The sequence below is a fragment of the Phascolarctos cinereus genome, unplaced genomic scaffold (genome assembly GCF_003287225.1).
Source record: "Phascolarctos cinereus isolate Bilbo 61053 unplaced genomic scaffold, phaCin_HiC Scaffold_726;HRSCAF=1367, whole genome shotgun sequence".
Lineage (NCBI taxonomy): Eukaryota > Metazoa > Chordata > Mammalia > Diprotodontia > Phascolarctidae > Phascolarctos > Phascolarctos cinereus.
Genome location: NW_027556098.1, coordinates 272653209 through 272680214, shown reverse-complemented (window position 1 = coordinate 272680214; position 27006 = coordinate 272653209). Strand labels below are relative to the sequence as shown.

Below are 27006 nucleotides of genomic sequence, written 5' to 3'. Positions count from 1 at the left end.
CATTTAGCAGTCTTTGAATTTCACCATGATTTTCATCAAACCAGTCTTGATGTTTTTGAGTGCTCTGACCCAGATGAGTAAATGCAGTGCTGTACACCAAATCTCTGAAAGCTGCCCACTCCTTTTCTTCTCTACTATTGCAAACTGTGTGTTGGCTCAGCTTTCCCTCCAAGTCAGCAATGAACTATTGCTGCTCAGAAAAGTGTTCCAATTTGTTGACATTAAGTCTTCTGGTAATCATCTTTTATTGAGGCCACCACTTCTGTTAAATTAGAATATTTAGTTTGGAGGAGATAAGTCTGGATTGGTGCAGCACTCTGCATCACACATCACCTTCATCACTCACACATCTTAGCTGTCTTTTCTCCTCGTAATTAGTTTATTAAATCCCAGTGTTTGCTGTCAGGATGCATTCATTAAGTTTTAATTCATTTAGGTAAACAGAAGATAGTATTGGGAACGAGAAGGTCATGAGATGCACAAGTCTTCAGTAGTAAGTGACCACTGCTGTTGCTGTATCTGACTACATTCTTCCCAAGGACTACCTGCCATGTTTGTGCCTACTCTGGCATCTAAGTCACTCAGAATTACAAGTTTATTTTCTTTCAGCAAGGTAATGAAGAGTTTAAGCATTTCTTTATAATGTGTTTTTTTTTTCCTTTGGCCCCATCGGGATTCTTCATGGTGCAATCATATACACTGATGATGGCGGTGTGGTGCTTTCTTGCAAGTGGCCATTGCATTGTCATGAACCAGTCATTCACTCCCTTTGGGAGGCATACAAGCTTATTGACTAGATTAGTTTTGATGATGAAACATACCAGCCTCATGGCACCCCCCTCCATCACTGTGGCCATACCAGAAAAATGTGTATCCAGCTCCAACCTTGACAAGCCAGGCTTTATTTGCCAGCCTTGTTTCACTCAGAGCCGCTATTTGAATGCAATACCTTCTGAGTTCTCGAGAAGAGCTGTTCATCTTTCAGGTCTACTGGATTTTATGTTTTCCATAAGTGTGCACATATTCCATGTACCAACGGTGAGTAGAGTCATATTTGCAAAAGTTTGTACGTGTTTTTGTGTTTTGACTGTAGGGTAGGATCTCTGCCTTATACAGTAAGCAGGCTTGAGTTAGATTAGGTGAAGCAAATAATTTTCAGGGCACCTTATGTAACCGCTTCCTCATGCCAAGAGACAATCAATATGGCCCTTTAAAAAGCTGCTCAGATACCCAGGGGGCTGTCAAATCTCACTGCTACTTCAGTCCAGTGAGAAAATGACACTAATCTACAGGCAGCCTATGAACATGGTTGTGATTACAGCTCCCAGTGTATCCACACCTGCTGCTTTGTCACTTGCCCACCACCATAGGTTTTTGAGTATATGGTATAGCTGATGACTTTTGACTCACACATAAATTGGATTTTAGTAAGTCAGAGTTACACAAAGTCATCAGCCTCACATTCTCCTCCAGGATCATCAGAGTCCAGTGACAAGACAAAATTCAAGATGACTGGTGATGGCCCATGGAGTTATACATACCACCTTCGCATATAGGAATGTAAACAGTTTAACCTTATTAATTCCTTTTTGATTTTTCTTTCAAGTTTACCTTTTTTATGGTTCTTTTAAGTCTTGTATTTGAAAGTAAATTTTTCTATTAAGTTCTGGTCTTCATATCAGGTATTCTTAAAGGTCTTCTATTTCATTAAAGAACTATTATTCCCTTGAAGGATTATACTCAGTTTTCCTGTGTTGGTTATTATTGGTTATAACTGTAGCTCCCTTACCTTCTGGAATATCATATTCTAAGCCCTCTATTTCTTTAAAGTGGAAGCTGCTAAATTTTGTGTGATTCCATGAGATTGGATTTTTTTTTTTCTTATTGACTACCTACAGTATTTTCTTCTGGATCTGGGAGCTCTGGAATTTGGCTATAATATACTTGAGAGCTTTCATCTTGGAAACTCCTTCAGGTGGTCATCAGTGGATTCTTTCAATTTCTATTTGACTCTATGGTTCTAGTACAACAGGGGAATTTTTGTTGATAATTTCTTCAAATTTGGTATCTAGCCTCAGCATAGCTTTCAGGCAGTCCAATAATTCTTATGTTGTCTCTCTTCAATCAATTTTCCAGGTCAATTGTTTTTGCAATTTATAAATATATATATATATATATATATATATATATATATATATATAGATAGATAGATAGATAGATAGATAGATAGATAGATATAGATATATATAGATATGTGTGTGTGTGTATTCACATATATATTCACACATACATATATATATATATATATATATATATATATAATCTTTTCCTCCCATTTTTTGATTCTTTTGACTTTGTTTTATTGTTTCTTGATGTCACAGAGTCATTAGCTTCCACTTCCTCAATTTTAATTTTTGAGTAATTATTTTCTTAAGTGAGCTATTTTATCTCTTTCCATTAGGCTGATTCTATTTTTTTAAGTTCTTTCCTTCTGTAAATTTTTGTACTTCCTTTTCCATTTGGTCAGTTTCACTTTTTAAGTAGTTCTTCTCTTCAATGCTTTGTGTACCTCTCTCAACATTTAACCAATTCTGTTTTTTATTGGGTTATTTTCTTTGATTTTGGTGCCTCTTTTACAAAGCTGTTGACTCTCTTTTCATAACTTTCTTGTGTTTCTCATTCATTTTCCCAATTTTTCCTCTGTCCACTCATTGAATTTTAAAATCACTTTTGAGCTCTTGTTTGAATTCTTGTTCAGCTTGTATCTAATTCACATTTTTTTTCTTTTAGGTTTTGTTTATAGCTGTTTTGACATCATTATCTTCTGGATTTGTGTCTTTATCTTCCCTGTAACCATAGTAGTTTTTATGGTCATGTTATTTTTTGTTGTTATTGTTTGCTCATGTTCCAGCCTATTTCTTGACTTTTAACTTCATGTTAAAGTTGGTCTCTGTTCCTGGGGTACCGAAAGCACTATCCCAGGCTTCAGATTCTTTTGTGCTGATGTTTTCAGAGCCAGTTCTTGGCTCAATAAGGTTTTGGTTCTTCTAAGGTGGCATGGTCTAAAGATAGGTGTGTTCAAGATTTTCTTATCCTGTGCTCTAATCTTTATCCAGGAAAAGACCTTCTTCCCCTGTAGCAGCAAGTGCCATTGCCCTTCTTGGCCCTGAAACAAGGTCCCCTGGTCTCCTGATGCTGCAAGAGTTAATACTCCTTTCTGTCTTGTAACTGAGACTAGGGCTTCTACTACCTTGCAAGGAATTACAAGTACTCTTTTTCACCTTGGAATTGTGAGCAGCATCCTTGCATCCATGATGCTGCAAGCACTAGTACTTCTCTTCATCCTGGATCTGCATTCTGGAACTGTATATGGGCGTACAACAGGGTCCTGCACCCAGTGCTAGCAGAGGGTCCTTTCTAATCTCTTTCTAACCAATTGTCCTAGCCCTTTATTCTCTGTGGGCTGAAAGCTCCAAAGCTGCTGCTCTGCTATTGCAGCCATGTTGAAGGCTTGCTGTGGTGTTGCCACAGTATGGCCTGCACTGTGCTCCAGACTGATCACTACCTTGTTGTGACAGATCTTTCTTGCTGACCTTCTAAGTTATTTTGACATTACAATTGTTTCGCCTTGACCTTTTGTTGCCTCTACCACTCCAAAATTTGATTTGAGGTATTATTTTAAGGCTGTTTAGAGGCAGAGATCAGGTGATTTCCTGTCTCTACTCTTTCATCTTGTCTTCACCCACACATTAAACTTAGCAGTGTGTCACGAGTACTTTCCCCCTGAGAGAACCAGTTAAATATTTACCCGTGTACCTCTAGGTATTTATGAGGTCCTCAAAGCATGTCAAGGACAGGGGATCTGCATAAAGATAACAGGTGACAAGGGAGACCATGGGAGAAGGGTATTAAAACTTTGAGGCATAGATGACAAAGAAGGAATGCCTCAGTAGATTGTATCAGGCAGCCACAGATCACAGAACAAAGCAAAATTTACCATATAGATGCATAGGGGTCTAGCATAGGGAGATTCTTGCAGTGTACGTATAGGTTGGTTGGCTGCTATTCTTCATTCTCGAAGAGAACCCAAATGACATCACTATGTAAGAGTCAAGTTACAGTGTGTCTGACTGTGGCTGATTAGACCAATATGAGCTCAGAATGCCCTATCACAGGTCAGGCAAAATAGTCTATGTGACTATTTAGGGTGAATTCTCTAAATTTTATCTCTTGTGTTTCTTTTGGACTAGTTTAATTCTGCTTTGCTCATAGAGCACAACACCTTCTCTGATAAGGGCACACCATTCTGGGGGATCCTATGCCTGTGTCTCCCATGTCATGCAATCAATTCCAAAGTTCTTAAGAGGGACCTTGAAAGTGTCTTCATATCACTTTTTCTGACCATCATGTGAGTGTTTGCTCTGTGTGAATTCTTCGCAAAATAGTCTTTTATATAAGCATATGTTTGGTGTTTAAACAATGTGGCCAGACCATCAAAGTTGCACTCTCTACTAATCAATGTGGCTCCATCAGCACAGTAGCTGAGATGCACCATTCGTCTTTGGCCCATAAATAACTTTCAGGGCATGATAAAAGCACTTTGGATTGTTACTGTTTGTTTAAAACTGAATTTCATCTTCCTTCTTCCACTACCAAGAATCCTGCATCACTGTAAGCTTCACTTGTAATTTACTTGTAAATAAACACTGCCGTCTCAGAGATGGATGAACTATCCTACTTGCAAACCCTGTGAAGTTCTAATTTTTCATTTAGCAGCTTTTGGATTTCACCATTATTTTCATCAAACCAGTTTTGATGTTTTTGAGCATTCTGACCCAGAGGAGCAAATGCAGTACTATACACCAAATCTCTGAAAGCTGCCCACTCTTTTTCTGCTCCACTGCTGCCAACTGTGCGTTGGCTCAACTTTCCTTCCAAGTTAGCAATAGGCTGTTCCTGCTTAAAGAAGTGTCCTAATCTGTTATTAAGTGTTCTGGTAGTCATTTTGCCTTGAGGCCCCTATGTTTGTTGAATGTGAATTTTTAGCTTGGAGAAGATAAGTCTATGATCAATCCAGCACTTTGCACCACACATTACCTTCATCACTCTCACATCCTATCTGTCTGTTCTCCTTACAATCACATAATCTATTAAATGTCAATGTTTGATGTGAGGGTGCATCCACAAAGTTTTATTGCATTTAGGTAAATGGAAAACAGTGTTGGTGATGAAAAGATCATGAGATGCACAAGCCTTCAGCAGTAAGTGAGCATTGCTGTTTCTGTTTCCAACTCCATCCCTTCCAAGGACTCTACTATTTCTGTCTGTCTGAGCCTACTCTAGCTTTAAAATCACCCAGAATTAGAAGCTTGTCCTCTTCTGGCACATTGATGATAATGGTTTCCAAGCCTTCATAAAATTTTTCTTTGACCTCATCAAGGTTCATCATGGTGGGAGCATAGCCACTCATGATGGTGGTGTGGCATTTTTCTGCAAGAGGCAATCACATTGTTATGAACCTGTTGTTCATTCCTTTTGGTAGGCATACAAGCTTGTTGACTAGATTAGTTTTGATTGCAAAACCTACTCCAGCTATGTAGCACTCCCCTTCACAGAAGACACTCCAGAAAAAAAAACTGTCTATCCTGCACCAATTTCAGTAAGCTGACCTTAATTTGCCAGCCTTGCTTCACTCAAGGCTGCTAATTGGATGTGATACCTGCTGAGTTCTCTTGCAACAAGAGTTGTTTGTCTTTAAGGTCTACTGGATTTTGAGTTGTCTAGAAGTGTGCACATGATCCACGTATTAAAGAGTGAAATCATCTTTGCAGAAGTTTTTATACATTTTTTGTGTTTCAAACACACGGTAGGATCTCTGCCTGCCACAGTAATCAGGCCCTTTTCTAGCCCCTTCCTCACACCAGGACATAAGCAGTGTAGTTCCTTATAACACTTGTCCTTTGGACACCGAGGGGTCTGCCATATCCCACTGCTACTTCCAGAGAGAAGAGGGCTCTATGGCCTCACTGACTGTATGCAGGGCTGTGGCTACAGACCCCAGCTTATCCACATTTGCTGCTTCATCACTTGCCTATCACCACAGAACTTTGAGATAGGTAAAAATTGTAAAATGGTATGGATGATATCTTTTGATTTTGTGCATAAATTGGATTTAAGTAAGGCAGATTTTCACAAAGTTGTCAGCCTCTCTCTCTCTTCCAGAGTTGCTATACTCTAGTGACAGAACAGAGTCAAAACAACCTGGGCATGGCTCAAAATGCAGTGGATGACCTTGATGTCTTTGATGTCTAACTAAGCTCTAAGTGCTCCATAGTGCCTTCTTCAGCCTCCTTCATGGCTGTTGGAACAAATTGTTCTCATCTTCCCATTCCACCAGTGGAAGTCTTCACATGCTTGGGGTAGATATGCCACCTCTCAACTCAATGACTGATTTGAGACCCCTGGTTTAGCCTATCTGCTGAAATGGTTTACCAGGATGGGGTCACTGTACATGTTACAGCTTCTTGGAGCCACAGGTGAGACTTAGGTGGATCTGGTAGACACCAAAGGTGGAAAGCAGCCCTGAAAGGGCTCAGCAGCCCTCACACCAGAGGTGCTAGTCTTCACTAAACACATCCTACACCCCCCCCCAAAAGAACCTTTAGTTGTAGGAACTTTGGAGCTAGAAGTTATTTTTTTTAAAATTTGTTGCATTCTTCTTTCTCTCAATGAAATCTTCCTTTGAGACATTGTGATCTTAGTGCTTACAAAGAAGGATAATCTAACACTTGCAAACCATGGCAAATTTATGTTAGGGTGATTTTTCCAGATATGGGGTTTATGAGTTCAAGGTAAGCATGATACTCCTCACAATTTAGCCTGGGTCTTCCATGCTGTGGTAGCCTTGGAGAAAAGGTTTTGCTTTTTCAAATATGGAGTAGGCAAGTGGGAGCAGATTGGGAGAGAAAGAAAAAATCTTAACTTTGGCAATAAAAACTGTGAAAATGCAGTTGTCTGGAGATGTGTGAAAGAACTAGAATGACTCAGACATGATAACAAAAAAGATGAAATAAATGAAAAGAAAATAATTATAATTGATGGTATGGTATTTATATGATATATAATATATACATATATATACATAAGACACACATACATACATACTTGCAATGTGTGGAAGTGTTGCCTTATTTAGTACAGGGATAAGAATTGAAAACAGAGAGATAGGCAGATAGATCTGGACACCATCAATCTATTATCTATTTATATTTGTCTATCTATCTGACTGTCTGTCTCTATCTGTCTGCATCTTAGTCTGTCTGTATGTCTCCGCCTTTCTATGTCTCTCTATCTCTCCTCATAATTTTAGAAATCATTTGATATAGTATAGAAGAACCAGCCTTGGAGTCAAGAAGTTCTGGAAACATGGACAAGTCACTTAATTTCTTACTTCTTCAGTCAGCACTTTAATATTATGTTATTTACCCAGAAGTTGCCCAGATATACTGGTGGAGGCAGTTTTCACAACAAAATTATAGAGCTAGAACACCCCCAATCAGTTTAATATAATACTTCATATAAGTATCTGCCAATCAATAAACATTTATTAAACATCTACTATGTGTTGGGTGCTGTGCTAGATGTAAGGGATACAAAAGTATAAAACATAGAAATTCCTTTTGAAATGGACACGAGTCAAGATCAAATGAAATAAAGTATATGAGGTTGCTCTAAAAAGTAGAATATGCTTCTCAAACTTAAGGCATTACCTTTAAAAAAAAATTAATGTAAACGGTATTTTTCCCAATCACATGTAAAGATATTTTTCACCATTCATTTTTATAAATTTTTGAGTTACAAATTTTTCTCCCTCCCTTTCTCTTCTTCCCCTCCCCAAGATGGCAAGTAATCTGATGTAAGTTATACATGTGTAATCATATAAAACGTATTTCCACATTAGTTATACCGGGTAAGAAGAAACAAAAGAAAAAAAAAACAAAGAAAGTGAAAACAGTATGGTTCAATTTCCATTCAGAGGCCATCAGTTGTTTCTTTGGATCTGGATAGCATTTCCCTTCATGAGTTTAAAACTAGTATTATTGTTACTGTTGTTACCATCATTATTATTTTCTTCATGATTCCAAGCATCAGCTATGGCTTGACACCCCCAAAGTTCAGCCTAATCCAAAGAGTCACTGGACTTGGGATTAGGAGATGAGTTTGAATTTTGTCTCTAACAACTATTGTCTGTATGGCTTTGAAAAAGTCATTACCCCTTTTTCAACTTCATTTTCTTCATCTGTAAAGAAGAAATAATGATATTCATGTGACCTATCTCACAGAAATGCTCTGAGGAGAGCACTCAATGAAGTTTAAATTCCTTTAGAGATATTAGTTACTATTACTATATCATTCTAAGTGAGGTGACTTCCGTAGACATAAAACACAGGATTGTCTCATGACCTGCCCCCATTGTGCCCTCTGGAGACAGTTGATTAGAGATCAACAATGGTCTTCGAGTAAATGAAGTACTAACGCGTTGGGCTAAGACAGGATCTGGCTCTTCTCCAGTTCCACTAAGAATAGAATAAGAGGAAATGACCACAAATTATAGCAGGAAAGCCTTGGTTTAGATACTGAATAAAGAAATGCATTCTACTAGTTAGGCATAGGAATAGGTTATCAAGGATAGCTTGGGTACAGGAACTCCTAGCTTTGAGTTTGGGGAAAAAGAAAAAAAAAAGATAGAAATCACCTCTCTCCAGAAGTTCAGACGAAGTGTTTCCCAAAAGGCCAGAGGGAGGGGGTAGAGGAATCTAAAATGATGACCCCTTAGAGACTCCTTTGGGGCCTTGGAATGCAACATCCTAAACATATCATCTGTTTATTAAGTTGAGATGTTCTATTGAATACAACATCCAAAGGGTCCTTATACAGCCACTTCAGTTCACTTACTTACTCATTTGGACCATAGCAGCTAGCACGGCTTTTCAGTGTACACTCCAAAATATAGAAATAGTTTTCGTCCTGGGAAATTTTGAGTAAACGCTGAAATTCTCATCTACACCAGAGACTGAAGAAAACAAAATTGGACCTCACTGCTTGCAACTGCTTGTCTATTTTTTTTTCCCTTTTCTCAAACCATTCTAAAAATTGGGACCCCAGCCGAAGCCATTTATTTTTATTTTATTCATCCAAAGTATGGGGTTTGATGTTTCCTTCCTTATACAACTTCCTACTCAAATCCCCTATCTTCCCCAAAGACTGTAAAGGCGTTCTTTGCTTCCTCATCCTTTCAACCAGCCCTAGAAAGTTGTTTCCCCTTTCATTAAAAGGTATAAAAATGTCAGTGCCACTGAAAATACAATATCTTTATTCTCATCGTCTAGGAGACAGGATGTGGTGAGGGTGTTAAGTGTCAGCGATGTCAGGTTTCACTTCCTGCCTCATAATCAATCCAATATGGGACTGCCAGGCCCGTGTTAGTCCCCATCTTTCCATAGGGATCCCACTTCTAACCTGAGCTGGGCCTCTCTCACTTCAATTACCCAGGGAAAAAGTTAACATAGCCAAGTAGTTTACCCCTCCTTCAGCCCCACTTGGCTCCCTCCCAGACCCCTCACCCATCTCTAGGGTTATAAATATGAAGGAAATTTGTCACGACTTATTCACATGGCTTGGGGGGCTGCTCACTGGATGATTTCATAGTCTAGCTATTAGCTGTGAAGAAATATAATGCCAGCCTTAAATATCTGGTTTTAGTGGAGATGGGAAAGTTCAATGGAAAGACTGGGAAGGGGTGGACAAGGTAGAGGAGAAAGACGGAAATTTAGCCCAGTGGAGCCTAGGACTGATGAGGTAGTTGGGCAATTAAGGGGAGTATTTGCAACACTAATGGTAGGGTTTTATGCTTCTACTTTCTTACTGGGAAAGACAGAGATTATTCCAGCTCATGTTCAGTGCCAGAGTAGCTTAGATTCATTCAGCCCTCTAACGTGACTCTGGAGAATATGATGTGGGTCCAGGTGTAGAGGAGCTAAGTGAGAGGGTACACATAGCAATTTAGCCAATTCATATGCAATAGTTGAGGGAAATAGTCTTGTCAATGGAGGGTAGGAAAATAGGACTCCCTGGTTTGGTATATGGTCCTTGCTGGTCCACTGATGTATGGCCTTAAAAAAGGGAATACCAGGGGATTAGGGGGAAATAAAATACAAGAAATGCTTCACAAGATTAATGTATGTGACAAATCTTTGATACTATGTGTATAGTAATGCTTTGAGAGATAGAAGCAAGTATGAGACATAACCTCTGCTGTAATGTCTACAATATCGTTAGTGAGAGAAGACACACACAAAGGAAAATTTACATAATTTATGTAAATTTTAAAAACTGTTTAGCCAAAAGAGAGGAATGTTGTGCAAAGGAAAGAACAGTACCTCTAGGGCCAGAGGTCTCATGTTCAAAGCCCACTTCTGACACATGCTACGTGTTTGACCTTGCATTAAGTCATTTACCTTCTTAGAGCTTTATCCAGATAAAAGGTAAAGAGTCTTAAATGCCGTGTTAGAATCTTTTTGAGTTTATCAAGGATCTCTTCTTAAAAGTTTTGGGGTTGGAGGTAAGGTGAACAGAGAAGCCAAGTGAATGAATAAAAGCCAAAGATGTAGGAGGTAAGATCTTCATCTCTTAGGTTGTTAGTCATCTCTGTCTTCTCAAATCTGGTTTATATGCTCTTCTTACCCAACCCCCCCACTCCAATTACAATGTAGGTTGTTAAAGGATAAAGGCTACATTTCACTTTGTTTTTATATCCCTAGAAACTAACATGTTGCCTGGAATAAAGTTGGCCCTTAATAAATGCTTGTAGAATTGAATTGATTTAGAAGACTTTCTTGGAGGTTTACTGTGCAGCTTTGGTCAATTCACTTACCTATTCAAGGACTGTTTCTCTACCTTCTAGATCAGAGGTTCTTGACCATTTCTTGTGTGTTACAAACCCCTTTGGAAGTTTGGTGAAGCTTATTTACCCTTTCTCAGAATAAAGTTTTTAAATAATTGAATACAAATTAAAGAGTTAGTTTAATGAAAATAAAAATGTTATTTTTCCCTATCCAGGTTCACAGATACCCTGAAATCTGTCCATGGATTGTAAGTTAAGAACTTCTCTTTTAAATGGTACCTGGCCCACTGGCAGGAAATCTATGAAGATGAATACTTGGAGAACTAGAAAGAATCCTGGAGGAAAAAAAGCACTCCAGGGGATTTATTCTACTGGGTTCCATTTCCACGTGCTATTTTTCAGTTCACTGAGTGAATGTGTCACCTCTGCAGGATCTAAAAGCTCTTTCAATACTATGATAAAACCCATGTAGAGAGCCTTATTAAGAAACCTACTGTTTCCTCTTGAAGACTCTTTCCCCTAGGGATAGCTTTTGATTGCACCAATTTCAGAATCTATTTTTCACTTGAATATAGTTTTGGCCTTCAAATCAAAAAACCCAGCAGGGCTGACTATGCCAGCATCCTCAATTATTTTAGGTGACTCTACCCATGAGCATGCTTTGAGGTATTGATAGCTTACATTTATGGTATGCTTTACAATTTACAAAATGATTTCTTAACAGCCCTGTGCAGTAGGTAGGACAAGTCTTATCATCCTCATTGTTACAGGGGAGGGAATTGAGGCTCAGAAGTATTAAAAGATTTGTTCAAAATCACATCACTAAAAAGTAGCAGCAATAATATTAGAACTGATGCCCTCTGCTACCCAGTTCATAGTACTTTGCAGTTTACCACATTGCATTTCCTAGTACAATGTCTTGTCATTTTTTTTTTCTTTTTGGTGGGGCAAGGGCAAAGTTTTAACTTTCTGGAGAAATTCTCAAAAGGTTGCTGTGTCCTTAAAGAGAAATGACCAACAATTTTCACCCAAAGCTTTCACATTCTATTTCTCTCATTGCCTTCCCTTGCTTACTATTTCTCTGACCTTTTTCTCCATGAATATGCATGTCAGTGTTTATCACCTTCTCTAGGGACAAATGATATCTGATCCTAAACATTCCCCTACACAGAACAGTTCAAATCTGTGAGGATGTGATAAGAGTAAAAACATCCCTATTTGCAATGGATTGGCCATTACAATGGGAGAAAACTTGGGCAAGTCACTCCCTTCTTTCTTGTTCTTTCTGTTCCCCTCACCCCATCTGTCCTGAACAGAAACAAGAGAAAATCTGAATGGGAGATCTGGAACACCCTAGACAAACAGCAGAGCATCATCTTTCCCCTGTTTCATTGAACAAAAGGAGGGTAGGAAAGAGGAATCCCGTATTTCTGGAAGCAGATACCTAAAGGGGAGCGTCACCTGAGGACTTTATGTGATGAAAGAGAATGCATGAGAAAAAGTATTACTTATATTTTAAAATGAGGAAAAGGACAGATTTGAAAAATAGATCACTCATTTCAACTTCTCTACTTAGGAAGCTATGTATTTGCAAATGTCCATAAAAGTAAAGTAAGGCCACCAGTTTTGGTCAAGGCAAATCTACTGCTACAAATTAGAGTTAAAGCTAGACAATTAACTAGTTTTCTATCTATAAATCTATTTGCATGTGAAAAAATATTTAGAGTGATGCTATATATTTGATCATGGATTTCCAGTGTAATTCCAAACTGAAGGAAGCATCATAACAGTGAGCCTGGCAAAATAGCTCCCCCACACACCAGCTCCCAAGAACTCCCAACCAAATAAACTTAAGATAGTTGTCATGATATAATTTATAAAAAAAGTAATAAAAATGACATTTATATCATGTTTTCCAATTACAAAATGGTCTTCTCACAGTAACACTATGAGATAGGTAGCATAAGCATTATTAACTTCATTTTACAGATGAGGAATATAAGGCTCAGAATGATGAGATGACTTGCCGAAGGTTGCATGGCTGGTATCTAAGATGGGCAATGAACCTCCTTCCTCTGACTTTAAATTCAGTGCTCTCTTCACTATGTCACAGTAGCACTCTAAGCAAAAACTTATTATCCTCCAAATTCTAGGATTTGGATGCAAAATATATAAGCTATGGAATATACCCCATTATTAACACCCTCTTTATGGATCATGGTTTAATTAAAGTTTACCTGTCAAGTACACACTTCTATTCTTTGTGCCTGGAACATAGAAGGCACTTAACAAATAATTGTTGAGTGGTTGATTCAATTACTTGGGACTTCATCAGCGTGGGCACTTCTTCTATTGATGGATATCACCAAAATCCTCCGTGCAGGGGTATGCTGAAGCCAGCTTGTACCAGCTCAGGAGAAAGAATTGTTACATTTTATTTGTGAGCATTTATACCTTGGAAACTGGCAAACACTACAAGTCAGGGCTTGATTTATTGTTTTATTGATTTGTAGACTTGTTAGATTAATGTAGAAAATGTTAACAATGCAGATTAAACTTTTAAAAGTGAGTAGGGCATACATTTTTTTCAAAGAGCTGGTTGTTAAATGCATATGTGCATATGCATGCATATACACACAGACATACATATATAGATATATACACATATGTATGTATCTATGCATATACATACATACATACACACATATATGTATATGTGTGTGTATATAGTTAGTTGGTTAGCAAACCTTTTGTTTATGAGCATTTTTAAAATTAGTTAGCCTGGCACTTAGGTAACACTCTATTTCTGGTAAATGTCATAGGTATATCCTTAAACTGACAAATGGTCTCCGAAAAGGAAGGGGAGGAGGAGAGAGAAGAGTATCTCCCAAGGTAAAATTTGATGACTGCAGAGTGATTGGCCATAATACTTTTTTTTATTGTTATGTGGGAGAAGGGCAGGTCAGAAGGGAAAAGAAAATAAGGGAAGGTAGAGGGAAAAAAAGGAGAGAAGAGAGTTAGGGAAGGGAGGAAAGCTAAACTTTGATGGCTCCATGGGGGTTGACCCTAATGACATATTGTTTTTTTCCTTTCTGGGAAAAAAAGGTCCCAGGGTAAAATACTTCGATAGAGTTTCCTTGATGTATGTTCACTTCTATATTTCCTCAGAATTGCAATCTGCAGCCTTTTTCTATAACTCAAACCTTACCCAGAAGTCTCTGACTTCCTAGAACTGAATAAAAATTTAGAATTTCTCAGAAATAACTTTTAAATATGCTGTATGCTTTTCAAAGCATTTCTCCGTTCATTATCTTAGGTCAGGGCTAGGTTAGAGATTGGACTTGTGATTTCTTTGGTATCCAAAGAACTCTTTGATAAGAAAACTCCCTCCACCAATGTAAGTTAGCACTTTCTCTGCAATTTATAGTCTTAGAGAATTTCCTACAACTGACAGGTTGTGATTTGCCCAGGATCACAAGGACAAGACCTAAACCTAGGTTTTCTTGAGTCCGAGGAGGACCCCACTGCTTCTCTTGGCACCGTTTACCTCAGATACCAATAAAATATCTGTGAAAATTATCCCCAGTTTTCAGATGAAGTAACATACCTAAAATTCACATAATCTTCAGGGAAGCTTTTGTTTCCATCCCACATATCATTAGCAACAACTAAAAAGAATAGAGACATTAAAAATGAGGTGGGTACATAGCTAAAAGACTGGTGTAACCCAAATGCGATAGTCAATGGGCTTCAGAGACACTGGAGGAAACACCTGTATCCTGATGCTCCTCCTATAAGTGGTATTGGATGTTAATAAAAAAGTAGTGTTATCTCCAGGTCAACTTCTAACTTCATTTTCAGTTCCACTCTTGATTTCCTCTGTGATGTCAAGTGAATTGTTTAACTTCACCGTAAAGAACATCTGGTATTACTGAGCAAGGAGAAAAAATAATGCCTGGGAGGAATTTGGTAAGATTGATAGGTGTCAGCTGTATCATGCAAGGTACCAAGTAATCACTGAATATTTCACATTTACTAAGGTTTTGTGGACAGTAACAATAGGCAGATCCTCCAACTGTAAATAGAATAATATAATATTCAGGGCATAAAATTTGGACTCAAAAGACCAACATTTGAATACCATCATTGCTAATTACTATATTTGGCCTTAGGTCACACATAACTATCTCTCTTGGCTTCAGTCACTTTATCTCTCTGGGCCTCAGTTTCCTCATCTGAAAAATATGGGAATATAATTTTTGACCTAGATATGCCAAGTTCCGACAAAAGTGAGAGACGGAACAGATGTTAACTATCTGTGGGAATCTTATAGTGACAGCCATTCTTTGATTGTGAACTTCATTTGAAGGTATAGTCTCTATCTTCTATGGTGTCAAGAAAAGTGCTTAGCAAAATAATAATAGTGAATAGTAGCTAGCAGTTATATAGCACTTAAAAGGTTTGTAAAGAACTTTACAAATATAATTTTCTTTTTTTCTTCACAACAACCATGACAAGGAGATGCTATCATTATCCCCATTTTACAGATGATGAACTGAGGCAGGCAAAAGTTAAGTAACTTGTCCCAGGTCACACAGTTAGTAAGTATTGTGAGATCAGTTTCAGCTCCAGTCTTCCCTACTCCAGCTCCAAGAGTCTATCTATTGTATTACCAAACTGCTTCTAACTAGGTGCTAAGTAAATGTTACTTTATTGATTCATACTGTATAGTGATCTTTTTTGGGCCTTGGTGTTAAAAATACCAAGATAACAAAAACATTGAATTTTTAAAAATATATTTTTATTAATATCATGCATTTTTATATCACCTAAACTTCCTCCTCTACCCTTATAACTGCCCTTTCCAGAAAGCCTTCCATTAGAATAGCAACAACATCAACAAAAGATTTAATTTCATTCATTAAATTCTATTTAACTTAAAGATGATGCCCTACTCTGGGAACCCAGCATGGTATAGAAGAGAGCCTGATTTCTTAAAGGCTATGCCAGGAGAGCTTAAGTTTTAACTAGTTCTCCCTACCTGGAAAGTTTTCAAGTCTGGACCCACAGAGTTCTATGTGCTTATAGTCTAAGAACGAATCTGATTGGTTCTTAGGAGGGAGGCCATTTTTCAGCCATGACATGACTCATGAAATGGATGCAAATACAAAAAGACCCCTAAAAAAGCTATTAGAATGAGGAGGAAAAGTTCTCCCAGCAAAGAAATCACAGATATTTCAATTTACTGACATATTTAGATAAATACAGAGTAAAGGAGATGAATATAAGATACTCATGTGTCTAGCTCATAGCCTACCTGCAAAAGACCGAGGGGTTTTACTGTAATGCAGACTTAAGAAGAGAGTGCTATAGGTCATAGTAGTCAAAAAAGCTAATGCAATCATAGGTTGCATGGAAGCCAAATTTATTATCCAGAATGACTCCAGTGTCCTCATTACTACCCCAAACTGCTTATTATATACAATGTATATGGATGCATAATTTGTCTTAATATAAAGAAAAACCTCCTAATAATTAGAATAATTAGTTCTGGCCATACATTACTCAGAAACCTTTGGCTTTATGGAACTTTTATCATACAAATTCCAAATTTCTCAGTAATATCTTTCAATATTTTCCATTAACTCATTAGTATAACACTAAAAGAGAATATTTAACATATTCTCATGAAATCCTTGTGAGGATGCAATGTCAAAACCAATTTGAAGATGAAGTAACATATCCAAATCATACTTCGATCTTCAGTGAGCCTTTTGCTATCTTGGTGAATTATAAGCTTCCCATCACTGGAGGTCTTTAAGAAATGGTTGAGCATGTTGTAAATGAAATTCATGGTTTGGGTGAAGATTAGATAAAATTATATCTGATTATCTTTCAAATTCTGGAATTCTGTGAATCTGTGATTTGTATTATGGCTTCTCTAATATTCAAAGTCCTTTACAGGTATTTTCTCTCATCCTCATTGTCTTTAAAAGGAATAAAAGAGAAAAGTAGCATTATCCCTATTTAACAAATGCAGGAACTTAGGCAGTAAGTAGTAAAACATTTGAAAATGGGCCATGTACCATGGCAGAATTGCAGGGGAGATTCTGGCCCCTATCTCCTAGTTCCTACTCAATATCCTTACACTAGATCAGAGGCCAGTAAGCCTTATTTCAAGGTTAAGAAAGTGATTACCATTAGAGAGTAGGGAAGGGAAGGGAAGGGAAGGGAAGGGAAGGGAAGGGAAGGGAAGGGAAGGGAAGGGAAGGGAAGGGAAGGGAAGGAAGGAAGGGAAGGAAGGGAAGAAGGAAGGGAAGGAAAGGGAAGGGAAGGAAGGGAAGGGAAGGGAAGGGAAGCGAAGGGAAGGGAAGGGAAGGGAAGGGAAGGGAAGGGAAGGGAAGGGAAGGGAAGGGAAGGGAAGGAAAGGGAAGGGAAGGGAAGGGAAGGGAAGGGAAGGGAAGGGAAGGGAAGGGAAGGGAAGGGAAGGGAAGGGAAGGGAAGCGAAGGGAAGGGAAGGGAAGGGAAGCGAAGGGAAGGGAAGGGAAGGGAAACGAAGGGAAGGGAAGGGAAGCGAAGGGAAGGGAAGGGAAGCGAAGGGAAGGGAAGGGAAGTGAAGGGAAGGGAAGGGAAGCGAAGGGAAGGGAAGGGAGAAATCATTTATTAAGGACACTGAGAGATAAGTGTGACTATTATGTTCATTTTATAGGTCAAATAAAATGAGGGAAACAGAAGTTAAATGTTTTGTCCAGAATTACATAACAAAAAATATGTCTGAGGCAGGATTTGAAATCAGGTCACCCTGACTCCAGGTCCAGCACTCCATCCACTTTGGCACCTAGAAGAAAAAAGAACAGAGAGAAATGGCAAAGAGTATGTTAGTAGGGGGTCATTGGTATTCATCTCAGGCGCCACCCAAGGGCATCAATCCTAGGCTCCTAATTCCTGGCCTATAGAGTATTATGCTGGCATTAGTTAAATTTATATTTCTGGCCAGTATTAGGATATGGAAGAAGGCCTTCATGAGGTAAAAATAATATTCATATGAGTTTATATATGACCATAGGAGTCTGGAGTCATTGCTCCGGAGTTGGAAGAGATCTTAGATATCATAAAGTCCAAGCCCTGTGTTTTAGAGAAGAGAACCTGAGTCAAACCATGAATCAAAGTTCAGCACTACACAACATATCAACTCCCTCTCCTCAATTAACCTGAATATAAATATATATGTATAATTTAAATATGTATAATACAAATATATAATGTAACCATATAATTATGTGCATATATAATATATGCATATATACTCTACATATGTGTATATGTAACCATATGCAAATAAGAACTTTGTGGTTGAGTTGAAATTCTATTGTCTTCCCATAAGCAAGATCCTAGTTGTCATCTCTTTTACTTATTTCTAAAATAATAACTTCTACAAAGAGATCTCCACAACCAAATGACAAGGAGAACCTGAAAAAAATGAAACATGGACAGGGAACTTCACCCCAAATCTGTTAGAGTGAGAAGTTTGAGAGATCTATAGATTTATAGTTAGAGATAGAAGTACAAAGAGATGTAAATATAGATACATAGATACAGATGATAGACACGTAGATATAGATGATATAGACACAGACTTAGATAGTTCAATCAGACTTCCCACACCACTAAATGCGCAGTAAATTGGAAGCCAACTTTTGCTCCCTTCTCTCTCTACTTATCACTTGATTGCTATAGAAGGTACCAACCATCCAGGTTCACAATTTTGATGTCGTACTCAACTCCTCCTTCCCCTCAACTCTACTTATTCAGTCAGTTGCCAAATCCTGTTGGGTCTATCTCCACAATACCTCAAGCATTAAACTTCTCCTCTCCCTTCATACAGCCACTGTCCTCATCAGCTCTTCATCATCATGTTTATTGTAATAGCTTTCTATTTTGTGTCCCTACCTAAAGCCCTTCTCCACTGCAAACCATTTTCCTAATACGCAAAGCAATTTTGTACAAGTTTTAGCCTGTCATCCAGACCTCCCTTCAATGGTAATCTATAGCTTCTAAGGTCAAATATATAGTCCTCTGTCTGTCATTTAAAGTTCTGCACAGCCACTTCCCTTCCTAACTTTCTGGCCTTCTTATATATTGTTCCTTTCCATGAACTCCATGATACAGCCATACTGGATTACTTGCTTTTTTTCTCACATGTGACATTCTACCTCCTATCTCTTTGCCTTGGCACTGACTCTTCCTCATTCTTAGAATGTTTTCCCTCTCCAATTCTGCCTTTCACAATCCCTGTTTTCCTTCAAAACTCAGATCATGTTCCAATTTTTATGTAAAACATTTCCGGATCTCTACCCCTTCCCCACCCACTCTGCTACTACTACTCTATTTCCTAAAACTCTTGTGTTCATTTCGTATATACTCTCTCTATATATAGACACACAAATGTTGCTTCTCCTGTTAGAATGTCACCTTGAGGATAGGAACTCAATCACTTTTGCTTTTGCACCCCTAAAGATTGGCAGAGTTCCTGACACACAGTAGGTGCTTATTAAATATTTGTTGATTGATGGATTACAGACTGCACTTCATAGAAACCATTCATTTAGAAACAGGCAAGGACAAACCACAGGAGAAATTTTATTGAAGGTTTTGCCTGCAGTGTTTATGTCTGTTTACTTAGCCATAAATGTCTTTACTGTCACAGGGATTCCAGCACTGGAGGTAGGGGTAGAATAGATTGAATGATGAGGGAGTAGGGAACTTTTTCTTAGGTATATGTCAATGAAGGAAGGATTACAAGTAGGTCAAAAGTCAGGGCTCTCCTAAATGTTCTGGTGTGTATTGTGGAAGACTTGGTGCCTCTATCAGGGAATAATATCAGCATCAGGTTTCAGGGAGGAAGAAGATCCTACCCAGTAAATGAAAAGAGAGAGAAAGAGAAACAGATAGAAACAGACAGAATGAGACAGAGACTCAGAGAGAGAAAGAGAGATGGGGGGCATTGATGTAATGAAAGTAACACGATGATATATGAAGATCCCTGGAGCATTTGAGAAAATATAACTGTTGCTTTCACATAGGCCCCTTTTCACATGGTTATCCCTGCAGCATTTGGGAGGCAGAGACTGGCTGATTCAGGATGATGTAGTGAAAGGAATACTACCTAGAAGCCATAAGTCCTACATTCTAGTCATTATTCTTAGCCCAGCTAGCTAGATGCTCATACATTGCTTGAGCAAGTCACTTAATTTTTCGGGCCTCAGTTTCTTCATCTGTAAAAAAAATGGGTGTTAGAAAAAATTATCATGAAGGTCTTTTAAATGCTAGTTGCTTATCATTGGTGTTTGGCTCCCAGAAGCAAATGGATATTCCCTCACACTCTGGAACAAAATTTGAAGAATGAGCATCTTAGAAGCAAAGTCCAGAACTCAAGTGGTAGTCATACATTCTTAGGTCTGATTTTAGACTTTCAGTGGAGGCCAGGTATTGAATTAAATTGTAATTCAATTCAATAAGCCTCTATGAGCACTTACTATGCACAAAGCTGTGCTAGTTCTTGAAAATACAAATGTAAGGAGAGGTTTACATATTTTCATTAAGTGGGTAGGAAACAATGACCTTGACTCCTTATATTACCTTTTGTTTTGGCTCAAATTCATTTTCATGATAAGCCAGAAAAGCTGGGAAATGTCTCACCATAAATGAACACCCTGAAACAGAAGCTAATGGATTGTGCCCTACTGGGATTACAAATAAATAACTTAATCTTAGTCTGAGGGTATTTTCTCTATTTCTTTGTTAGAGGGTGTTTTGGCTATGACTAAAGAGCCTTACCTAGGGAGACGTGCTAGTCACTATACTCAAATTGTCTGGAGCTGAGGTGGCTAGCAGATGTCCTTGAAGAAATGAATCCCAGAAGTGGTAGCAGAGAACATTGCTCACTAGTGATTATCAAGTCTACAAAACCAGTAATGAGCAGAAAAAACACATTTTTAGTGTAGATTCCATGCCCAGAAGGGAAGAAACCCAATGAGAGCAGTACAATGATATCATCAAAGTCAACGATGGTCTTGAAGAATCAGAATCGTGTCTCTAGGCATATTCCCATGTCACATTTGTTCTTTATGGGTATGTCCTTCATACGTAATCCCTATCCATGCCAAATTTTCCAGCTAATGGTGAATATGTTGGTGGGAGAATATATCCCAAATACACAGAAAGTAGATGCCCTATTGTGTTTATTTTTTTCCTGTGCTATTTCATCAAACCCACTTGCTTTGAACTAGTTGTTTCTTCTGGATGACTAGAAACAAATATATTATTGGGGACTCATGAACTGATTTTGAGTAGATGAAAATAAAGTATCTTGAAACTAGATTAGTTATTCCAGGGCCCCCTATATGACATCATGTCTCAGGTCCTCCCCTTCCTTCCCCTTGCCCCCCCAAAAAAAGAAAAAAAAGTCCATGGCTTAGTCATAAGGCTCTAAACTAATAAATTATCTTACACCCAAGTTCACTTTAGCATACTCAGATATTCCTAAATACATTTGGCTTACCCTTCCTACATAAGTAGCATTAAGGAATAAAAACCATGCACCAGCAGCCTGCAGGAATGGCAAGAGGTTATCCATCCCTGGTATTCTTTGTAACCTGAGGCTGGAGCCCTTGGGTAGACATGAAAAGGAGTAAAAAGCTCAGCCTTTAATCTGTGGCAAGACCACATCAGAATGTTCACAATAGCTAAAGTCCCCATACTCCCAGAATATGTTCAAAGTGTCACAGGGACAGACTGGTACTCATAGCTAGAACAACTTCATTCTCACAATTAAAAAAAAAAAATAGTTCCCTTGGCTGCAATGTAAGTGAATCTCTTATTATATTGTAGGCATTTGTATGTTCCCATCTGGCATTTTATTCCCTTTAGGGTTTGGTTTATAGTAGAAGAGAGTTCCGGTATATGAGAGTAGAAGACTAACAGAGGAAGGGGCCTAAGTCTGTGAAGTGTTCATTGCACAGGTAAGGGTCAAAGAAGCCAGCTTGATTTTGTGGATTTTGTGAAGTCAAAAGAAAATAAACTAGGAGTACTGTTTGGGAAGGCAATGCAGCAGATGTGGATGTACAGGCTTTGTGAACAGCTGGCTCTGGGAGGTCCTCTAGTACATGAAAGAATATTGGTCTGAGCTTATTGGAAAATGACAAAGGAGCTCACAGAGGCATGTCCAATGAGAGTTTAGCTTAACGTGAAATGCAGTTCAACAAACACTTTTGACCATGTCCAGGATTTTAATGCTGAGGTCCTGAGGAAGATGCAGAAAGAAGACATGAGGCCTGCCCTGAAACTGCTTACAATAGAAAACACTTAAAAGACACCATAAGATGTTAAATTGTGTGAAGCAATAAGTGGTTAGAGAGTTTAGACTAAAGAGAGAGATCAGCAGTCAGAGATCCTGTAGTAGCAGTTTGTTTGCTTTATTAAATTCTAGTCAATTGAGTCCTTCAGTATTGCTCCCTAATTATTTCACGTCAACAAATTTGTTTCATATGTAAGATTCCAAGCTCCTTTAGAGAATGAATGATGTTGTAAGTTTCCTTTTCCCCCTTGTGCTCACCACATTCTCTTGCACAGTACTGGTCAGTTGATAATGCTCAATAAATACAAAATGGATATTAATAAGTAAGGGAAGAAGGGAAGGGAAAAGAGAGACTGAAGAGGGGGGAAGGAAGGAAAGGAAAGTGATCTTTCAGCACCTGTTGGAAGCTATCTCATTGCACTTTTGGAAAGATCTAATTTTAACAAGTTTTTTCCCCTACATCAGGCCTAAATCTCCACAGTCTACCCCTGGTTCCTAGTTCTCTCTTCCTGGGTTGAGGATTCTTCCAAGTCTAGACAATCCACAATTCAACAAATATATTTTTAGCATTAAGATTGACTGGTTTAATCTCAATTCTGAGAATACAAAACTAAAAATTTCTCCATCTCTATCCTAAAGGAGTTTGAATTCTACTAAGAGAGAAAAGAGATACAACATGTGAACAGAGAAAAGACTTAGAACAAATCCTCTAGAAAGAAAATTCATTTAACTGGAACTATCAGGGAAAGCTACATAGAGCAAAAGAAAGCTCAACAATCTTCCTTGAAGTAAGATAAGGAGATTGCATTAGGAATCAGTCACCATGAATATTGAAGCCCAAAACTAAGAAGGGAAGGGTTAGGGTGAAGTAGGAGGCCATCAGTCAGGTGCTCAGTGAGAGACAGACAAAGAGAGAGACAAGATAAAAAGATGGGAAGAGACAAAGACAGATGGAGAGACAGAAAAATAAAGGTAAAGAGAGAGACAAAGAGAGAAGCAAGATAGAAAGGCAGGCAGAGATAGACAGAGACACAGACAGGTAAAGACAGAGACAGAGACAAAGGCAGAGATGGAGAGGGACCATGAAGATGAAGACAAAAGATGACAACAATGAAGATCTCTAGCATAGCTATTAGATAGCTACAAAGGAAGAAAGGGTGTTTAGGTGGTGCCTAGAGAGTTGGGATGTGGCAAAAGGAAGCAAGGGATATGCCCCCTCCTCCTCTTTGCCTGGTGTGGCAGCAGGTGTCAATGAAGAAGCATCCAATATACTCAAAAGATTGGGGCCCATGACAGGTCTATCCCCTTTAAAGAAACAAAATCAACCATGACCATGACCACAACCCTCGGGCCGGCTGTTAAAAGGCTTCTGTGCTACAGAGAGTGCTGGAGTGAGATTCTGACAGACCTGAGCCCTCGCCCCTAAATAACGTCCAACTTGTCCTTGCCCCTCCATGTCTTCTCAGCCCTTTTCCTGTCTGTTTATTTCAGGGTTCCAACCTGACCTTTATGCTGCTCAAGGTCTACTTCATCATACCTTCTAGCTTGATCTAGAATTCCCAGCCTCCTGAGCGTGACCAAAGCTAAATGCCGCTTCCTTACCTCTGAGTACTCTCTGCTCCCAGTTGTAATTCCTGGCTTGCTGCCAAGAACTAAGGAACAACTATTCTGGACCACCCAGTGTGGTTCTGCTGTACCTTCTCTGGCCAGAGTCTCTTGAATCATTAACCCTTGAATTTCCTCCATTTGGGGTTAGGATGGTATGTGTGGTTATATGAATATGAGAAAACAGTTCACAATTGTTTATAACTTTGTAGCCTAAAAAGCATTTCACATATATCATCTCATTTAATTGTCACCACAACCCTGTGCCTATGTGTAGAACATTTTATAGAGGAGGAAACTGAGGTTCAGAAAAAAAAAAAGTGATTTCTACAAGGTCTCTGAGTGACTTTATAAGGGCTTGCATTTTATCTATGAGTCTTATACACAATTTCACTTAGGTGTAGGCCACTGAATAGAAACCCAAACCCCTCTTCTCCCCACTTTCCCTCCATGTTAGAAGTTGGAGAGGACCTTGCAGCCTTTCTTCAAGGTCATGCACAGAGTTATGATAGAAGCAGGATTTGAACTCCCTGTCTCATGGTGGTCTGGTTTGTGCTTGAGCTCTGCCACTTTCTTACAATGAATATAAATCCTTCATTTCCTGTTAAGCAGATGTGTTGCTGAGCTAAATCACATTCTATTTTTCCCAAGCCATTAATCCGGACTTGAAAAATTTATTTGAATCACTGAGTATTTGGTACAATGCAACAAAGCAAAATAGAATATTTAGTTTCCACAGTCTCTAGCAAAAACAATTCAAAACCATAACCTCTAACGTTGATGGACAGAATCTTGGAAGAGTCTCAACATCTGTGACCCCTGTGACTTTCAGTGGGCCACTGGACCCTGGATGCTTTGGGAAACATTTTAAGAGAGTGTAGCTGATCAATCCAATAATGAAGACAGTGATGATTATAGGTAATGTTTGTATCCACAGCACTTTACTTGTATGATCTCATTTGAGATTCATAAGCCCATGAGGAGGGTACTACACTTATCATTAGCCTAATTTTCTGCATGAGGAAATAGGCTCAGAGAGGCTAAGTCACTTGCCCAGGGACATAGAGCTAGGAAGTATCAGAGCAGGAATGTGAACACAGGCCTATCTTGATTCCAGTTCTAGCAGACTATCCATCAGACCATGTTTCCTCTAAAAGGAATCCATGGTACTTAGTTTTGAAGAACCTTCCTTGCTTATCCTTTTCTGTTGTAAAATTAAAGGTGATCTCCAAGTCCAAGTTTGGCTCCATGTCTAACCCCTGATCTCCAGCATGCCACTGTTCTCAGCTGCGATGACTTCATCGTGCTTTTTTATAGACTGCTACAGGCTCTTGCTAGAACCTTGACTTCTTATTAACAACAGAGCCTCTAGCTTCCACAGAGCAGGGCTCATTCAGTCTCCCTGCTGGGAGCCTGTCTCCCTAACCATGTGGTGCCATGTGGGCAGCAGACATGGTAAAGAGTTTTGGCACGAATCAATGGGGTCATTTTGCATTTGCCCACAGCCCTTGCTGAAACTCCTGCATCTCTTGAAGTTGCCAGAGAAGATATAACAATAACATTTCTGTTAATGTCTTGGGTAAAAAAAGGAGCCTTCAGCTTTGGGTTGGTGGGTTGAGGAGAAGAGAAAAAAGCTCATCTACATTGAGGTCTCCTGGGATTTTACAGTCATATTTTCCAGGGCAATGTTTAACCTCTGAGCTATGTGGTTGAAGCCATTTGTTTCTCTGTGCATGGGTGCATGGTTTGGTTCCCAGTAGCTTCAGGGGACACATTCCGACCTTTTACTCTTGGTGCAATTACCTTCTAATTCCAGCCTGAAGGATGACTGATGAGATCAGCTCTCCAACATTTCAAAGTAACCATTTCAGCCCCTCCCCCCCACACACACTTCACTTCTCTGTCCCAAAGGGAGATGAAGAAGGAAAAAAAGATGCTTCATTGTCAAGGAGAATAAATGTTTCATTAATTTGGCAAAACATTTGTCATGGGAGAAGTGAGACCCAGCTGAATTCTCTCCATTTCCTGGGCCAAGAATGAAGTCAGAGATAGTTATAACTGCTGGTCTTTATTAAAGAAGGAAAACAGGCAGGCTTCATGCTCTGAGAGGCTCACAAATTTGAATCCTATGCATTGATCAAATGGAAGATTTTAAACTCCTTGAGGACAGGTGCCTAACCACCACCATACCTAACAAATTGCATTGAATTTAGGCTCTCAAATATAGTTGTTGAATGAATTAATGAATGAATGAATGATAGAAGGCTATCCAGGAGAGCAGGGATTGTTTCAGTTTTGACTTTGTATCCCAAGCATCTACCTCAAAGCCAGGTACATAGTAGATGCTTAATAGATGCTTGTTGATTAATTGTTGATTGAATGAACTACTACAATGGATTTTAAAGGAATCAATCAACTTTGCGATATTCATAAACATGAATAGTGAGTAGTCATTGAACCAACGTCTGTGGAGACTGACTTAATACCATGTAGTATTGGAGTTTAAATTAGGGAACCAAGCTGATTCTCCTCTGAGAAGTCAGTAAGTGAACAAGCTTTTATTAGGTACTTACTATGTATCAGGCATTGTGCTAAGTGATGGGAATACAAATACAAGCAGAAAGAGAAACCTTGCCCTCATGGAACTTTCATTGTAATTGGGGAAGATAGAACATAAAAGGAAGCTGAAAAGTGCTTGTAGTGGGGTGGGAGATGCATGGTACTCCTTTTTTATTTTTTACTTTTATTTATTTATCTGTTTTTAGTTTTGTATATTCACTTCCATAAATTTTTGAGTTCCGAATTTTCTCCCCCTTCAACTGCTTCCCCCTTCCCAAGATGGCATGCAATATGATATGGACTAACAGGCACAATCATATTCAACATATTTCTACATTAGTCATGTTGTAAAGAGGAATTAGAACCAAAGGGAAAAATCATTAGAAAGAAGAAACGAGAGAGAGAGAGAGAAAGAGAGAGAGAGGAGAGAGAGAGAGAGAGAGAGAGAGAGAGAGAGAGAGAGAAAGAGAGAGAGAGAGAATGAGAAAGAGAGAGAGAGAGAGAGAATGAGAGAGAGAGAGAGAGAGAGAGAGAGAGAGAGAGAGAGAGAGAGAGAGAGAGAGAGAGAACACACAAATAGTAT

The 27006-nt window shown here is 38.7% G+C and overlaps 1 pseudogene; it reads right to left on the bottom strand.

Moving 5' to 3' along the window:
• LOC110192584 (glutamine amidotransferase-like class 1 domain-containing protein 1 pseudogene) overlaps nucleotides 1-24005 on the bottom strand; it is a 30392-nt pseudogene extending 6387 nt beyond the window's left edge.
• Between the last annotated feature and the right edge of the window lie 3001 nt (nucleotides 24006-27006).